The 15,823-nt window shown below is 37.5% G+C and overlaps 1 pseudogene; it reads right to left on the bottom strand.

Annotated features, from left to right (window-relative positions):
* Nucleotides 1-12,142: 12,142 nt before the first annotated feature.
* On the bottom strand, nt 12,143-13,667 carry LOC114423998 (annotated as a pseudogene).
* Nucleotides 13,668-15,823: the final 2,156 nt, after the last annotated feature.

The following is a 15,823-nucleotide window of genomic DNA, read 5'->3' as shown; positions in this document are numbered from 1 at the left end:
CAGGTTGAAACCATCCAAAGCAACCCAAAACCACAACACCTAGAAAGTCAAAAAGGAAAATCAAAACTCATAAAAGATATGGCTTTGATATAGTGTATTATGCACTACAAGTAGCAAAAGACATCGATTCACTCGAATAGTCCACTTATCAAGAAGAAATTTCATGTTTTGGAGCCGAGGAGTCAACAATGGCTATGAATGAAGAGATGAAATCCCTTCAAAAGAACTTGACTTTAGTTGAGCCACCTGAAGGAAAATGAGTAGTGCGGTACAAGTTAATCTTCAAGAAGAAATCTGGATCGTCCACTAAAAAAGTCGCTCATTATAAAGCACATGTGGTAGCTAAAGGCTATAGTAAGAAGTAATCAATGGATTACAACTAGATATTCTCTCCAGTAGTTCGACACACCTCCACACATGTTCTGCTGACCCTCGTGGTAAATCTGGACATAGAGATGGAGCAACTCGATGTCAAAACTGTCTCTGTCCATGGAAGAGTGGAGGAAGACATTCTGATGCAACAACTTAAACATTTTCAAGTGGAAGGAAAGCAAAATTTTGTTTGTAGATTGAAAAGGCCTTTTATGGACTGAAGCAATCACGAATGCAGTGGTATAAGAGATTTGATGAGTTCATTGTCTCTCATGGGTACATCAGAAGTCCTTATGACTCATGCGTTTATCATAGCAAGTGGGAGGATGGTTCCCACATCTATCTATTGCTTTCTATGGACAACATGCTCATAGCATCTCAAAATTTGTTAGCAATTTAGAAGTTGAAGTCATTACTTAGTAATGAATTTGAGATGAAGAACAAGGTAGTTGTTTAAAAGATTATAGGCATGGAGCTCAAGAGGGATCGAGTCCGAAAGAAGCTTTTTCTATGTTAGAAGGAAAACATTCATAAATGCTAAATCATTTTGGGATGGAATTTGTAAAACTAGTATGTACTCCTCCAACAACGTCCATACGCCTATTTGAACTCTACTACTTTATCAGAATCAGAGAAGGAGTACATGTCTCATATTCCTTATGCTAGTGTCGTAGGTAGTCTCATGTATGCTATGATATGTACTAGACCTGACCTAGCACAAGCAGTCAGTGTTGTAAGTAGGTATATGGGTAATCCTGGGATGGAACATCGACAAGTTGAGAAACGTATATTTAGGTACCTTAAGGGTGTAGTTGATATTGGTCGTCTATCATGGAGACATGTCATGTGGGCTCGCAGGTTACTCAATTTTGACTATGCTATAAATTTGGATGCAAGGAGATCTGAGAATAGGTATGCATTCATGATTAACAACTCTTTTGCCAGTTGGAAGGCAACACTTCAGCCCATAATGGCTTTATCTAGTATAGAGGCAGAGTACATGGCTCTGGCAGAAGCTATAAAGGAAAGGATCTAGATGAAGGGTTTGATTAGCAATCTTGGATTTCCACATAAAAAGGCTATCATTTTTTGGGATAGTCTAAGTGCAATCTGCTTAGCCAAGGATCAAGTCCATCATGAGAGGATTAAGCACATTGACATCAAATACCGCTTCATCACAATTTGCTTCCCCTTAACCTCCACACACAAAATCCAAATTCACCATCAATATGAGCAATAGTGTAAAAAACCCTTACCAAATCAGAGTAGTATGTGCCTTTCATCTCCACCAGCTTCTTCATCCCATGATACTCAATAAGTTTTGGAAAAGCAAATCCTTGACCTTTTAACCAAGCCAAATCCACATACTTGGGTTGAATTATCTTCTTCTTCACGTAGTTGTACCCTCTTAACTAATACTTTATTTTCTCAAAGATTAAAGTCATGCTTTTGAGCTACAAAAATACCATTGGATTTGATTCCAAGATTTTTATTAAAAAAAAAATAAGAGCAAAATGCACTTTTTTGAATAGTCCCTTCTTAGTTATAATTTAATAAAAAAAAAATCATGAAACTTAATAAATAATTGTTTGCCGATAAAAAAATGTAAGACCCACAAAATTGAGATTTTCAATCAATTCCAAACAATAAAAAAAATATATTACTTCTTATGTCTAAACCACAAATATCTTCCACCAGAGACAATCTTATTTGAGTCGAGTAAGATCACTATGGACAACAAAGCTCTACTTCTAAATATTTAATTCAGTTGCATACCTAGGACTTAAATCCAAGATCACTAGTTAAGCCGGAACAATCTCAAGAAAAAAAAAAGCACTTGACCCTACATTTGGATGGGGAAATTTAAGGAGAGTACGGGGTATCAAGGAATCTAACTCAGTTGATTGAGCAGGGTGTATGAATATTGTAAATCCCTTGGTTTCGTGTTTAATTCATTCAGATCCAAAAAAGGATGAGAAATTAAAGTACTCACCTCTGAAAAGCTATTTAGATGCAAAAATTAAGGAGAAATTAAAATTCTGGTATCTATATAAGTAATTTTAATTAGTTCAAATAGTAAAATTTCAAATTCTCTCGTATAAACTAAGAATTTGAATTTCCTCTCTCCCACTAACTCTCTCTCAAGCTCTTGCAACTTATGCCTCCCTAATCTCGCAACTCTAACTCAACACTCCACTCAACCCTAGGGAACTTCACTCTGTTTTCTCTCTAATTGTCTTTATGTTCGACAAAAACCTTTATCGACGGACACCAATGTTGTTATCATAATCATCGAAGTTCATGAGCACAAAGTCAATCTCTTGTTTCTACTCTTATGACTCATATTTATTATGCTTCTTGTTGTTTTCGCTTTCAATGTTTGGCCATGGAATCTTGTGTGTAGCATTTGCATTTTGAGAGGCATTCTCGCAAAAACAAAATTGAAAGAACAATACTATTTTTAATTGTTTAATATCAAATTAAAATTATTTTTAAGGTTTAAATATGTTTTTGATCCTTGATATATATTTGAATTGTGTGTTTGTTCCCTAATAAAAATTGAATTTTCTCCCTAATACTTGAAAAGTGTTATTTTAGATCCTTGTTGTCAGTTGAGGTGACGATCTATATGTTAAATATTTGATGGACATAGTTTGTAATGACTAAGAAATTGTCAATATTTGTTTCAAACCAAATATTAACCACTTAATTGACGGTAGAAACCTAAAACATCTCTTCTATGTTTTTTGTCCCCCATTTTCATTGAAGATGGAAAATCCCATTTTCATTGAAAATGGAAAACAGTGTGTTAAAAGTATGTTTGGTTGAAATTTTGAAAATATTTTTAAGAAATATTTTTAAATTCAAAAACGCAAAATCCTCATTTTCCCATCTTCACGGAAACAGAAACTGCCTTTAGAAAACACGGTGGCACTAAGTGTAAATATTTTGATATTCTTCTCTTTCTCATTGTTCCAGTGTAGGGAGTCTCCTACCTTCACGTTGTTTTCTTCTTGAAGATTCAAGTGCCTCGAAACTGAACAATCTCAATCTTCCCGTTTCAACATGTGTTCTTTGATAATCTCAACTAAACAATTTCATATAATCTTCCGAGAATCTTGGTTTATATTTTTTGTATTCAGTCTTTTATTAGCAAATTTCAGCACAGAAAAATCGGTTTACGTCTGTTTCAAACTGAGGTTACGAGAATCTTAACTGAAAATATCTTCTATGAGTGTGTATTAATATTCTTTCTATTTTTTTATACTTATGTTTATCATTTTCTACACCCGCATCTTCATATAACATAAGTAAAATAAGTGTTTTTTAATGCGTGATACAGATCCCAAATTGCAATTTGCTTTATTCTAACGTATTTTAATATATTGTATTAAACGTGTGCTTCTAAAGTTTAAAATTAATATGTATTCTAATATTATTTCTTCATTTCACGTCTTTAAGAATGACAATTAAGGGAAGTGAGTTTTTTTTTAAGTTTCCTTAAAATTCTTTTTTGGACTTGGTTTTGCTTATAACAAAATATTTTAATTCCTTTTGTAGGTTTTTTAAAATGATATTATTTTTATTAAATATTGTTTATTTAACCTTTATGAGTTATTAAATAAATGCATTGTTTATTTTACAGATCAATTTTATCTTGTTGACTCTATATTTTCAAATATTACTGGTTATCTTGTGTCATTTCATAAACAAATGTATCATTTGTATAATTTTTGTGACGGGACAGGACGACCTTTAAGGTTGAAAGATGTTTTGGAATACTAAAAGCAAGGTTTCCAATTTTAAAGTTTATGCCAAATTATCCTCTTAGAAGACAAACTAATGCGTATTGCTTCTTGCACTATACATAATTTTATTGGACTGCAACAAAACATAGATACACTTTTTAACCAATATGATAAAGAAGAGTCAATTGTAGACGAACAAGGCTTAAGTGTAGGCCAAGGGGTTAATATGAATATGCTAATTGATACGGAGCAACTACTTGAGAAAAGCTGTTAAGATGGGTTGTTAGTAACAACTTTATGTAGCCAATTCAGTTCTTGAGGCAATTCATTCCATTACTTGTAAAACATGCTTCTTTGTACCCTTGATCTTCATTAAAAGCTTCTCGAAACCTTTTCTTTTTCAAGGTTTCTTGGTTCTTGTAGTTCTTTGGTTAATCTTCTTCCCCTAGAACTAACTTTTCTCTTGTATCAGCCTGTACCTTCCACCTGATCAACAATGGCGGAGAATACACGTTCTGCGACAACAATAAAGGAGGTTGAAGATCGAGTTGTGGCTAGGCTGGAAACACGTCTCATCAAGTTAGCGGGTAATATTCAGAAGGTGCTTGAAGACTCTTTGAAGGATTCACTGCAAGAATTGGTCAAGGACACCCAAGAACATAACACTCATTCTCTAAGCTCGGGCCTAATTCCTCGCGGTGACCATTCTCTTAATCTTCAATACAATTGTGGCACGAGGTTAGCTCGCATCGATTTTCCCATTTTAATGGCAAGAAGGTTCATCAGTGGATTTATCAAGCTGAGAATTACTTTTCCATTGGTCATACACCAAATGATTAGAAGGTCAAGATTGTTATCATTCATCTTGAAGGGAAAGCCCTTCAATGGCATACTGCATTCATGAAATTTGTTCATTCCTTCCCTGTTAGTGTAACACCCTGAAATATTATTAGTAATTATATTTGATGTTTGATTATTTTACTGTGTTATTTTATCCGTGTTTTATTTTCAAGGAGGTGAGTTTAGTTAATAGAAGGGTGTGGGTAGATAAAATCTAGCTTCTCAAAGAAGGCTCTCGAGAAAAGCTTCTCAAAGAAGCCACAAGGAAGCCTCTTAATGAAGCTTCTCAAGGAAGCTACATGAAGTTGTCTCGGTAAAAACGCTTCATAGCCTTCGTTAACCGTTGGATCTTCTCGAAATTTGGTCTGCAGCTTCACAGGACACTTGTCCACGATCTGATCGCTCGATCTTTGATACAACGTCTGGCGTGTGAGGAACGCTTCCTTTCCCGCGAGCAGAAACACTTGAGTATTTCAGCCTTTGCTTTTCGTGTAGCCTTAGAAAAATGTCATTTCCTTCTCCTTCTTTCTTCCAAAACCATTTTCAACGTGCCAAGCTTCTTCTCCATCACCCACAGCCACCAGTAGCCACCACAAATCGCCGTTGTTCTCCGTTGAAACCCCACACCGAGAGGAACCCTTCAACCGAAGCGGAATCTTCCAACTTGCCTCGCAATTTCGATAGAGAACGAAGCCCTAATCTGACCTTTCGTTTTCCTTCGAGGTAACCATGGTTCTATGCTTGTTCCTTGTTAGTTCTAGCTTGTCTTTGCATCTTTTCTGACTTTGGAACCACCATTGCATGTTTTACGCTTCCTTTGAAAAACCATAGAGCATAGAGACTTTGTAAATGTTATCTTTTCATGAAATGGGTGTTATTTTCGTGACCTTCACTGAACCCCGGTCATATTGGCATGATCGGGATTTCAAAATGATATCCCTTTGTAAAACCCGAAATGCTCTCAGCTCTTTCATGTAGTGACGTGGGTGTTTGACCCAGAGCATTGTTATTAGCTTTGTTTCTGAAATCTATATTAAGTCTCCTTCGTTTTGGTATGGTAGAGGCTTGCATGGAACTGACGAGCGGGGACGAAAAAGAAATCTCCAAGTGGCGTGACGAGGGACCCGCGGGTAGCTCACAATAGTTTAGGGGAGTTTATTATAAAATTTACCATTTTAACACCATAGTTAAGGTTAGGGATCTTAACTATGAGGATAATTGTCTGTCCCTGTTGCATGCTGATTTTTCCTTTATAGAAAATAATGTTTTTAACTAATGGGATGCGATATAATTGTCATTGATATGCATGCTGATTTTCAGGAAAAACTATGTTTTGACGAATGGAATGCGATATATATATATATATATATATATATATATATATATATATATATATATGTTTACAGTGATGAATGAATTTGATGTCTTTATTTGATTTGTGTTGTTGGAAGACCTGAGAGTGTAAATCTCAGGCATGAAAGAAATATATATGTGCGGAATGCGATTTATTGTTGATGTCGCTATTGAGGATTTTAATTGACATGTGGTGATATTGATAATTATGATGATATTGATTTGAGATGACGTTGTTAATAAAGATCATGTCAACATGAATTGATGTTATTGTTGATGATTATGTGAATATGAAATGAGGTTGTTGTTGTTGTTGGTAACGTCATTGAGATGAGATGATGTCCATGTTGAGAATGATATGAAAATGGAATGTTAATTGATGTTGGAAATGCATTGGCATGTGCATGTTGTGTATGTTCATGGCGGGGTGCATTGACCTTGTCGGATGGCCCATTCGTGGGGGACTAGAGCAGTTAAAGAATCTAAGCATTCGCTGCGGGGATGCTTAGGCGCTTTAATTTGTCCATGGTCATTGCACTTGATGGTGCCCATGTTCGATACATTGGATGTTGTGTGTGTTCATGGGGGGTGGAGTGCACTGACCTTGTCGGATGGCCCATTCGTGGGGGACAAACATGGTTAAAGAATCTAAGCATTTCTAAGGGAATGCTTAGGCACTTTAATTGGTCCATGGTCTTTGGCACTTGCTTTTGGCCACATTCATACCTCATATGGCAGAGTGTACTTTGTACTAATGGGGCGTGTCACCTGGTAGGGAACTCCTTTGGGCCCCAGGCTGATCACCTATGGGGGATAGTTACATGAACAACCGGGTGGTCTCGACAAACTCTGCATGGTTTCCTAAGTGAGAGTGTCGTGTGGACACACTTAGGCTATTTCCTGGAATTTGGTAGTTGGTACGTATCGCATTGCATCTGAGAGTTGAGTCAGGTGCATGCTTCATTCTGTGCAGTCTTGATCAGATCCATAGATGGATGATGAGTAATTGTTGAATGTGGATGATGAACAATTGTTGGATGTGAGTGTCGAATAATGAATGTTGTGTAAGCTCATAATGTTTGCCTATGTTTCTTGCTAATTGTGGTTATTTGGAATTGGTATTGTTTCTTTTTATAATGAACTCACCATTGCAATTTTGTATCGTGTGGTTGATACCTGTAATGATCGCGAACATTGTTCGTGGGAGCAGAATGACAGCAGCAGGGTGCAGGGAGTAAGATTCCGGTGAGGAGCCGCCGAGCCGACGTGATGACGTTGGCATCATTTTGGGAGAGAGTTGTGTTTTGTAATCAACTCCTCCGTAGTTGGTTTTCAAGTTTTATTTTGTTGAGTTAAAGATCTAAAACTTGGATTTTAATTATACTTATGAACAAATTTAACTTCCGTTATGTGTATGACGTGTACCGAGTTACTGTTTCTATATAATTATATATTCACTTAAGTAATGGTGTGTTGTTGAGTGAATGTATGTCGAGACAAAAAAAATTACTCTTATTTTCATAAGCAAATTAAGGGAGTTCTTTTTTATAAAAATTGAAATTATCGCATATTAGAGTGTTGATATCGTAGCGACAAGGCGGGTCGTTACAGTTAGTGATTGGTATGGATGTACTTAATTGTTAATAGAAAGATTTGGTGAAGTTTTTGATGACCCTATGGCGGAGTTGATGAAAATACAACAAATTGGGTCTATGGAGGAGTCTCACGAGGCTTTTGATTGCATCATTTCACGGTTGCAATTATCGGATGACCATATCCTGAGCTGTTTTTTAGGTGGCTTAAAGAAAGAGATCCAGATGCTTGTCCGAATGTTTCAACCAAATTCGGTGAAAAGGGCCTTTACCTTAGCTAAAATGTATGAAGCTTCCAACTTCCATTCTGTTACTTCTGCTACTTTTGTCAAACAAAAACTGTCCACTACAAACAGCAAGTCCTTGTTAGGTGAAAAACTTATGGATTCAGGTTCCAAAAATAAAGGGGCAGAAAACACTACCATTAGACCTGGTAGAAGCTTAAGCCCTGCTTACATGGCGGAAAAGAGAGCAAAAGGTTTATGCTACTTCTGTGATGAAGTTTTTTCTCTTGCCCATAGTCAGACACATAAGAACCTTCAGCTACAAGTTCTGGAGATTGATGATGCTGACCCTACTCCTATAGAACTTGAAGATGCAGTAATTCCTAGTGAGTCACCTATTTCTAAACCTCAAATCTCAATGAATGCTCTTACTGGTGTTGCAAATTTCAAAACTATGCGTGTGACTGGTTATCATAAGAAGAGGGCTTTGCATATACTCATTGATAGCGGAAGTACACATAACTTCCTCGATATCAACATGGCAAAGAAGTTAGGTTGTCCAATAACTTCCATGGATGCTACGAATGTGGTGGTGGCAGATGGCACAAAGTTGCAGGTTACTTCAGTCACCAACAACTTCTCTTGGACCCTTCAGCAAGCAACTTTCAGCTCAGATGTTACTTATTTCCCTGGGCTGTTGTGACCTTGTTTTAGGAATTGAGTGGCTAGTTAAGTTGGGAAACATTACTTGGAACTTTGACAAGTTAACCATGGAATTTCATGTTCTGGGTAGAAGGCATGTTTTAAGAGGAGCAACTAATGCTGGTTTACAAACAACCATGAAACAACACTTACAAAAAACACTTTCTGATGGGGTTCATTTAGCGATGATGCAGCTAGGCACCGAGAAGGAGTCTTTACTTTAGGCCCTAACCACTCATGCATATCAGCCTTCAGTTCCTCTTTCTATCCAACAGCTTTTGGATCACTTTAGTGATATTTTCAAGGAGCCTACCGAATTACCACCATCTAGAGAACTACATGATCATAAGATACCATTGTTGAAGGCACAAATCTAGTTAACAAAAGACCATACAGGTATGCCAAGCATCAAAAAGACATTATTGATGGCTTGATTCAAGAATACCTTAAGTCTGGCGTAATTCAGCATAGTAGTAGTCCTTTTGCTAGTCCTGTTGTGTTGGTTGGGAAAAAGGATGGGTCATGGAGACTATGTGTTGATTATAGAGTTAAACAAAGCCACCATCAAGAACAAGTTCCCTATTCCTTTAATAGATGATTTATTGGATGAGCTGCATGGTTCCCACATTTTTTCAAAAATTGACTTACGAGCTAGGTACAATCAAGTAAGGATGGCCACTTGTGACATTCCTAAGACTGCATTCAGAACACATGGTGGTCATTTTGAATACCTGGTCATGCCATTTGGCCTAAAAAATGCTCCTGCAACCTTTCAAGGCCTTATGAATGCTATTTTCAAACAATTCCTGAGAAAATTGTTGCTAGTTTTCTTTGATGATATTCTCATCTACAACAAGTGTTTAGAGGATTATATCATACATCTACGGCAGGTACTTTCTACTATGAGGGCTAATTCCTTATTTGCTAAGCATTCTAAATGCTACTTCGTTGTCCCTAAGGTGGAGTATTTGGGGTATTTTATAAGTGGAGAAGGGGTTGCCACGGACCCAGCTAAAATTGAGGCAATGATCTCCTGGCCTCTGCCTCAAACATTAAGGCAACTGAGAGGATTTTTGGGTCTTGCTGGGTATTATCGAAGATTTGTTCCTAAGTTTGACATTGTGGCTAAACCATTGAATGAGATGCTACAAAAGGATAGTTTTGCTTGGTCTACTGCAACAAAATTAGCCTTCTAGCATTTAAAACAATTGTTTTCTTCTACTCCAGTCTTAGCTCTTCCTAATTTTTCCAAGGAATTTGTGGTTGAAGTAGATGCCTCAGGCTTTGGTATAGGGGCAGTTTTAATGCAAGAGTCTCATCCCATTGCCTACATCAGTAGGACACTAAACAAGCAGCAACAATCTCTGTCTACCTATGAAAAAGAACTTTTGGCAGTGGTCTTTACAGTTAAAAAATGGAGACATTATTTACTGCCTAATCATTTTGTTATCAAGACTGACCATAGTAGCTTGAAGTATATCCTGGAGCAGAAGTTTTCAACAGTGTTCCAACAAAAATGGTTGGTCAAGCTCATGGAGTTTGATTTCTCTATTGAGTATAGGCAAGGCAAGGAAATGCATAGAATTCTGAAGTTCCATTTACAGCGAGCCCAAAATCGTATGAAGCAAGTTGTTGATAAGCATAGATATGAAAGACACTTTGCCATCGGTGACCTTGTTTTTGTCAAGCTTCATTCTTACAGGCAAGTTTCTGTTGCCCAGAGGGCCAATGCAAAGCTCAGTCCTCGATACTTTGGTCCCTTTCAAGTGGTTGATCATGTGGGTGTTGTTGCTTATAAGATTGCTTTGCCTACTTCTTCTCGCATACACAATGTGTTTCATGTTTCCCAGTTGAAGAGACGCGTTACTGCTGATGAAGCTAGTCCTACACTCCCTGATTTTTATGCTGCCAGTTCTAGTCTTAAGGAACAAGAGGCCATTTTGGATCGGATGATGGTTAGGAGAAGAGGTCAAGTTGTGACCAAGGTTTTAGTCAAGTGGAAACATCACTTGCCTGAGGATTCCACATGGGAGTTCTACTATGATCTCAAGAAGCGGTTTCCTTCTTTTCATCCTTGAGGACAAGGATAGTTTTGAGGGGCTGGGGTTGATACGGAGCAAATGCAGTGACTGAAGGAAACGCGTCTGAGAGAGACTTGAATTAATTAGTTAGTTAGTACAATTTTTTGTTTTCTATTTAGAAAAGCTGTTAGGATTGGTTGTTAGTAACAACTTTATATAGCCAATTTAGTTCCTAAGGAAATTTATTCCATTACTTGTAAAACATACTTCTCTATACCCTTGATCTTCAATAAAAGCTTCTCAAAACCTTTTCTCTTTCAAGGTTTCCTGGTTCTTGTAGTTCTTCGGTTAATTTTCTTTCCCTAGAACTAACTTTTCTCTTATCACTAATCAAGTTGCTGAAATGACAAAGTTCGAGAAACAACTACAAATCAGAGGTGTGAAAGTTATGGTAGGTCATAAAAAAATTGATTCGATTGCTATTTTATTGGTCATGATTTGTGTATTTGTTTTGTCTTGGGAGACTTAAGATTTGATATTAATTTTTGTTTATTTTTTAAAAAATAAATAATACAATGATTTTAATAATTTATTATTCAGGAAACATATTATATTTTTAAAATCATTTCATGAGATTTTATTGAAAATAGTTAAACCGAACACATTGTTTAAACTTAAAATTTTAAAAATAAAATTGTTTTCAAAAAATAAAAAAAATTCTCAAACCAAACAACTCCTAAATGGCTTTAACAATTCATATAATTGACGAAATCAATAAGAAAACACATCTACGTATTAGAAAAAAATTAGGAAATGATGAGATAAAAATACGCATTAACTTAATTTATTCCACATTAGTCCCTATGTATTTCAGTACCACCAACTTGTCAACATGTTTCCTAGTAAAGTTTATGGCCGCACCACCCACCAAATGCCACTTTCATTAGAATAGTGACCTATCAGAAGTAAATTTGAATACAACTAATCCCACGCCTTGTATATATAATAGAAAGAAAACATGGGAATCAAATATGTGCCTAAAACTGTACAGGCTAACCACTAAGTTTATACCAGCCAGCCACACAAAAATAAAATAAGCTCCCCTGTCATGAGTAAAAGAAAAGACACGAGGAAACAGATCAAGCTGTCATGATGCATGGAGAGCGTGACTACAAATATATCACAATGCTACCACATTGTTATGACATTATGATAGAAATACAAAAGGGGCAGTAACCTCTGGCCATAGAAGCAACTTGCACTTCCACTTCAGATTGCTCCCAATATACTCAAGTACAAATGCAAAGTTGTACAGTTGATGAGACCTTCAACACAACCATTATAATTAGGAGGACTTCTCTCCAATCATCTATCAACTTAGCACAGTCTGAGTTCACAAGACCACTACTGCTCCCAGTATAACTATTAAATCCAACCACGGGCACAGACCGCTGAGCAAAATCTAGTAGTAATTTCCTCTGGTGGTCATTGGTGTGAGGAAGACTTGCTCGTAAGAGTTTAACAGGCATTTCCCTACTGATTGCTTTAGAAGCATCTGATCCAATTGCAGACACATTTGGCGTCCCTTGTACACGCAGTGATTGCATGATACTCTGGTATTTATTTATGCAATACATTGTGAGAAGGCCGAAAAATTCATCAAATGAAGCCTGCCAAAACGAAGATTACCTTCATAGCTGCCAGCACCATGTGGATCAGTAAAAAGTTCAGTTGTCCTCTCAAGGACGGATACTATAATACGGGAGGCGTCGTCCCCAGGAGTGCTTCCAAGGGGATGTAGAGGAGGCTGCTCAGAGGAACAAACCACTGCTACAAGACAAGCACCTAAGGCACCAAGATCCATTCCTTGAACACACTGACAAACAACCTTAGCAAGGTCACTTGTAGTCTCTGCAGCTGCCAGATCAGAGGGAAGACCACCAAATAAGAGTCTCAAATGATGGAAAATGGCCATGCAGACTATCCGCATAAGCTCACTACCAGGAACAAGTAACTGAAGATACTTTGCTAGGAGTTTACGCCCTTTGGGTATAGATACTAATCATAAGAAAACAACATCATCTTTAGCACCAAGCCCAACTTTGTGTCCATTCTTTCCCAGTGGGTCAACAAGTTGGAGTGATGTTGCTAGTCCTTCTAAAAGGACCTTTCGTCTTCGTCTTATTTGAGTTCTACCATCTTGTAGTTGATTACACTGCATAAAATTATCAATATCCTCTACATCAAGAAGAAGACATAGACCATCCTCAACTGTGACTCTGGCTACAAACAGAGGCTCCTGCTCAAGGGCCTTCTCAGAAATATTTCACTCAGAGCTAACACTGTTTGATGGACCAACTTCAAGAAGAGCACGAGGCTGACGAATGGCCAGGAATGAAACCCTCCCTAAAGAATCAACCTGAAGAAAACCATGGGAATCTGTGTTGGAATGGACTCGTGGAGGATGTTCCTTTATTTGTGTTGGGCAAAACGAATTTTTCAACTTAGCCCCCATTTTTTTAGCAAGACAAGCTGGGTGATAATAGTCGTCAACATAGGGATCATTACAATGAGTCACAGCTAGCTGCATTCTAAGAATACTCTCAATTTCATCACTAGTCATATACTTGGACCTAAATTGTAATGAACCACTTTCATTCTTTTGGCTACTTGCATCAGAACCCTATTGAGAGAAACGATGACTCTGTTTACCCTTATGATTTGATTTTGGTCTATGTTCTCTAACATCAGCAAGACCAAGTATATGTTCATATTTTCTAACCATGAATGATCCAAAAAAAGCTGAGGGCTAAATAAATGGGATTGAAAACCTGATATGTAGCCTCCTGATTGCTAAACAGGATGATGCGGTCTATGTTGTTGTGGCTGCAATTGGGTCAATAAATGAGGTGATAATAATCCACTATGATGGTGTAATTGTTGTTGCAACATATTACTGAGGAGGTTTGGATGATCTCTAGAATACAACCCTGATTGGTTGACCCAGGGATTCTACATTCGATAATTTAGAGGAGAGCCAGTAGTAAATTGGTGCACGTTTCCACTAAAATGTGACTCATGTATTGATCCACTCAACTGTAGAGCAGAATTGAACAAATGAGAACCATTTTGTGACGGCAAAGCCACATGAGCTCCACTAGCATGAAAAGGAATTTTCAAATGACATGTACTGTGATTTGGAGAAGACTGTTGGGACATACCACCAGGAGGGATAGGAAGTAAATGAAGATTTTGGTACCAAAATAGGTTCACTAGAAAAATGAGTTAGCTCCTGTCGCTTGTTAGGATAAGATGATGTTCTATACAAGGGCTTTGATTCTTGTAAGTGGGCAATGGAGGAATGTGGGTGTGATGACCATCTTTTTCCATCCTCAATAGTTTCACTATCATAAAAATGCTGATCATACAAGTTAGAAACAGGTTCACTGGAGCAATGTTGGAGTTGGTGTTGCAACTGTCGTTGCTGCTCAGGATATGAAGATGTTCTGTACAAGGGCCTTGAGTCATGCAGCTGAGTTAGAGAAGAATGGAGATGTGATGACCATCTTTTTTCATCCTGAGAGCCTTGCCCTTCATTGTTGTAAGCATGCTGATCAAACCAGTAGGGAATGTCATCCCTTAGTGACCATTCAGAAGCAGAGGAATCTGTAAAATATAGGATTAGAAATAATTCAGCCAATGGAAACAATGCATGGAGAGAAAAGAGGAATAGTACAGCCATAGAGCCAAAATACATATTTCACTCAGAACACTAGATATGCATCATCTCATACAGGTCAACACAACATAATGATATCTATCAAATAAATTTCCAAGAACCTGGCTAGTGTATTGCTTTGTGTTTCCTACAACATTTTTTTTTTGCTCAGCAAAAATAGATATGTTATTAATAAGGAATAGTACCAGTGGTAGTAGAAATACATATGTAGATGTAAGTATGTGGTTGGTTCGAGTGTATACACAGAACCAAGCTAATGCACATTCTATTATAGCATTGCAGAAAACCCATCCCCTCCTAATTACTGAATGCTTCCTGTAGGTTAGAGGACCATTGGTTAAAATGTATGAGAACTTCATGGATTTGATCCACGTCCAGAGTAAGAGAACTGCATCATCCATCATTTTCCTTCCATCAAAGGTCTGATTTTGGAATACTATTTTATTTTTGTGATTCCTAATTGCCCATGTAAGAGCGATCCACCAACATTTCCATCTTGTAAGCTTCTTTCCACTAGGTATCTCGGTTTCATGTTGCATGTAATTATCCCTAGCGTTTTGTGGCAAAGTTGTTGCTAGATTAACCCAAGATAAAGACTCCCACCATAGAGGTAAGGTATTGCTGCAACTGAAAAATAGGTGAGAAGCCTTCTCTTCATTAAGTCCGCATAATGGGCACATCGAGTCATTTACCATCACTTGTCGCCTTCTAAGGTTCATCTTGGTTGGTAGTCTATCCCTGATTAACCTCCATGCGAACATAGCTGCTTTAGCTAGGATTTTTAGCTTCCATAGGTCCACAAAATTAGAATTCAGATTTTCCCCCATTAACTCTCTCCATATTAGGTCGTACCCGCTTTTTGTTGAGTAATCCCCGCTTTGATCATGCTTCCATACCCAGTTATCTTCCCTGTGAGGTTGTATTTGCTGCTGTGATATTTCCCCAATAAAAGTATCCGCCATTTCTACTTCGGAGTCCAAGAGATTCCTCCTCCAGGTGAGCTTCCATTCCCATCCATTGTTATTGCTGCTCCCCATTTGCTTAATGATTGTCTTTTGTTGGCATGAGATGTGATACAACCTTAGGTATTTCTCCATTAGTGGCATGCCATTGTGTGTCCAAGGATCTTCCCAGAATCTAAACTTTTCACTGCCACCTACCTTCCAAGCGGTTTCCCTTTTGATTACTAAGTTTTGTTGTTGTTGCTAAGTTGAGATCAAGTCCTTCCACC

This window comes from Glycine soja, chromosome 8 (assembly GCF_004193775.1).
Source record: "Glycine soja cultivar W05 chromosome 8, ASM419377v2, whole genome shotgun sequence".
Classification (NCBI taxonomy): domain Eukaryota; kingdom Viridiplantae; phylum Streptophyta; class Magnoliopsida; order Fabales; family Fabaceae; genus Glycine; species Glycine soja.
This window is presented reverse-complemented; position numbering and strand designations above follow the sequence as displayed.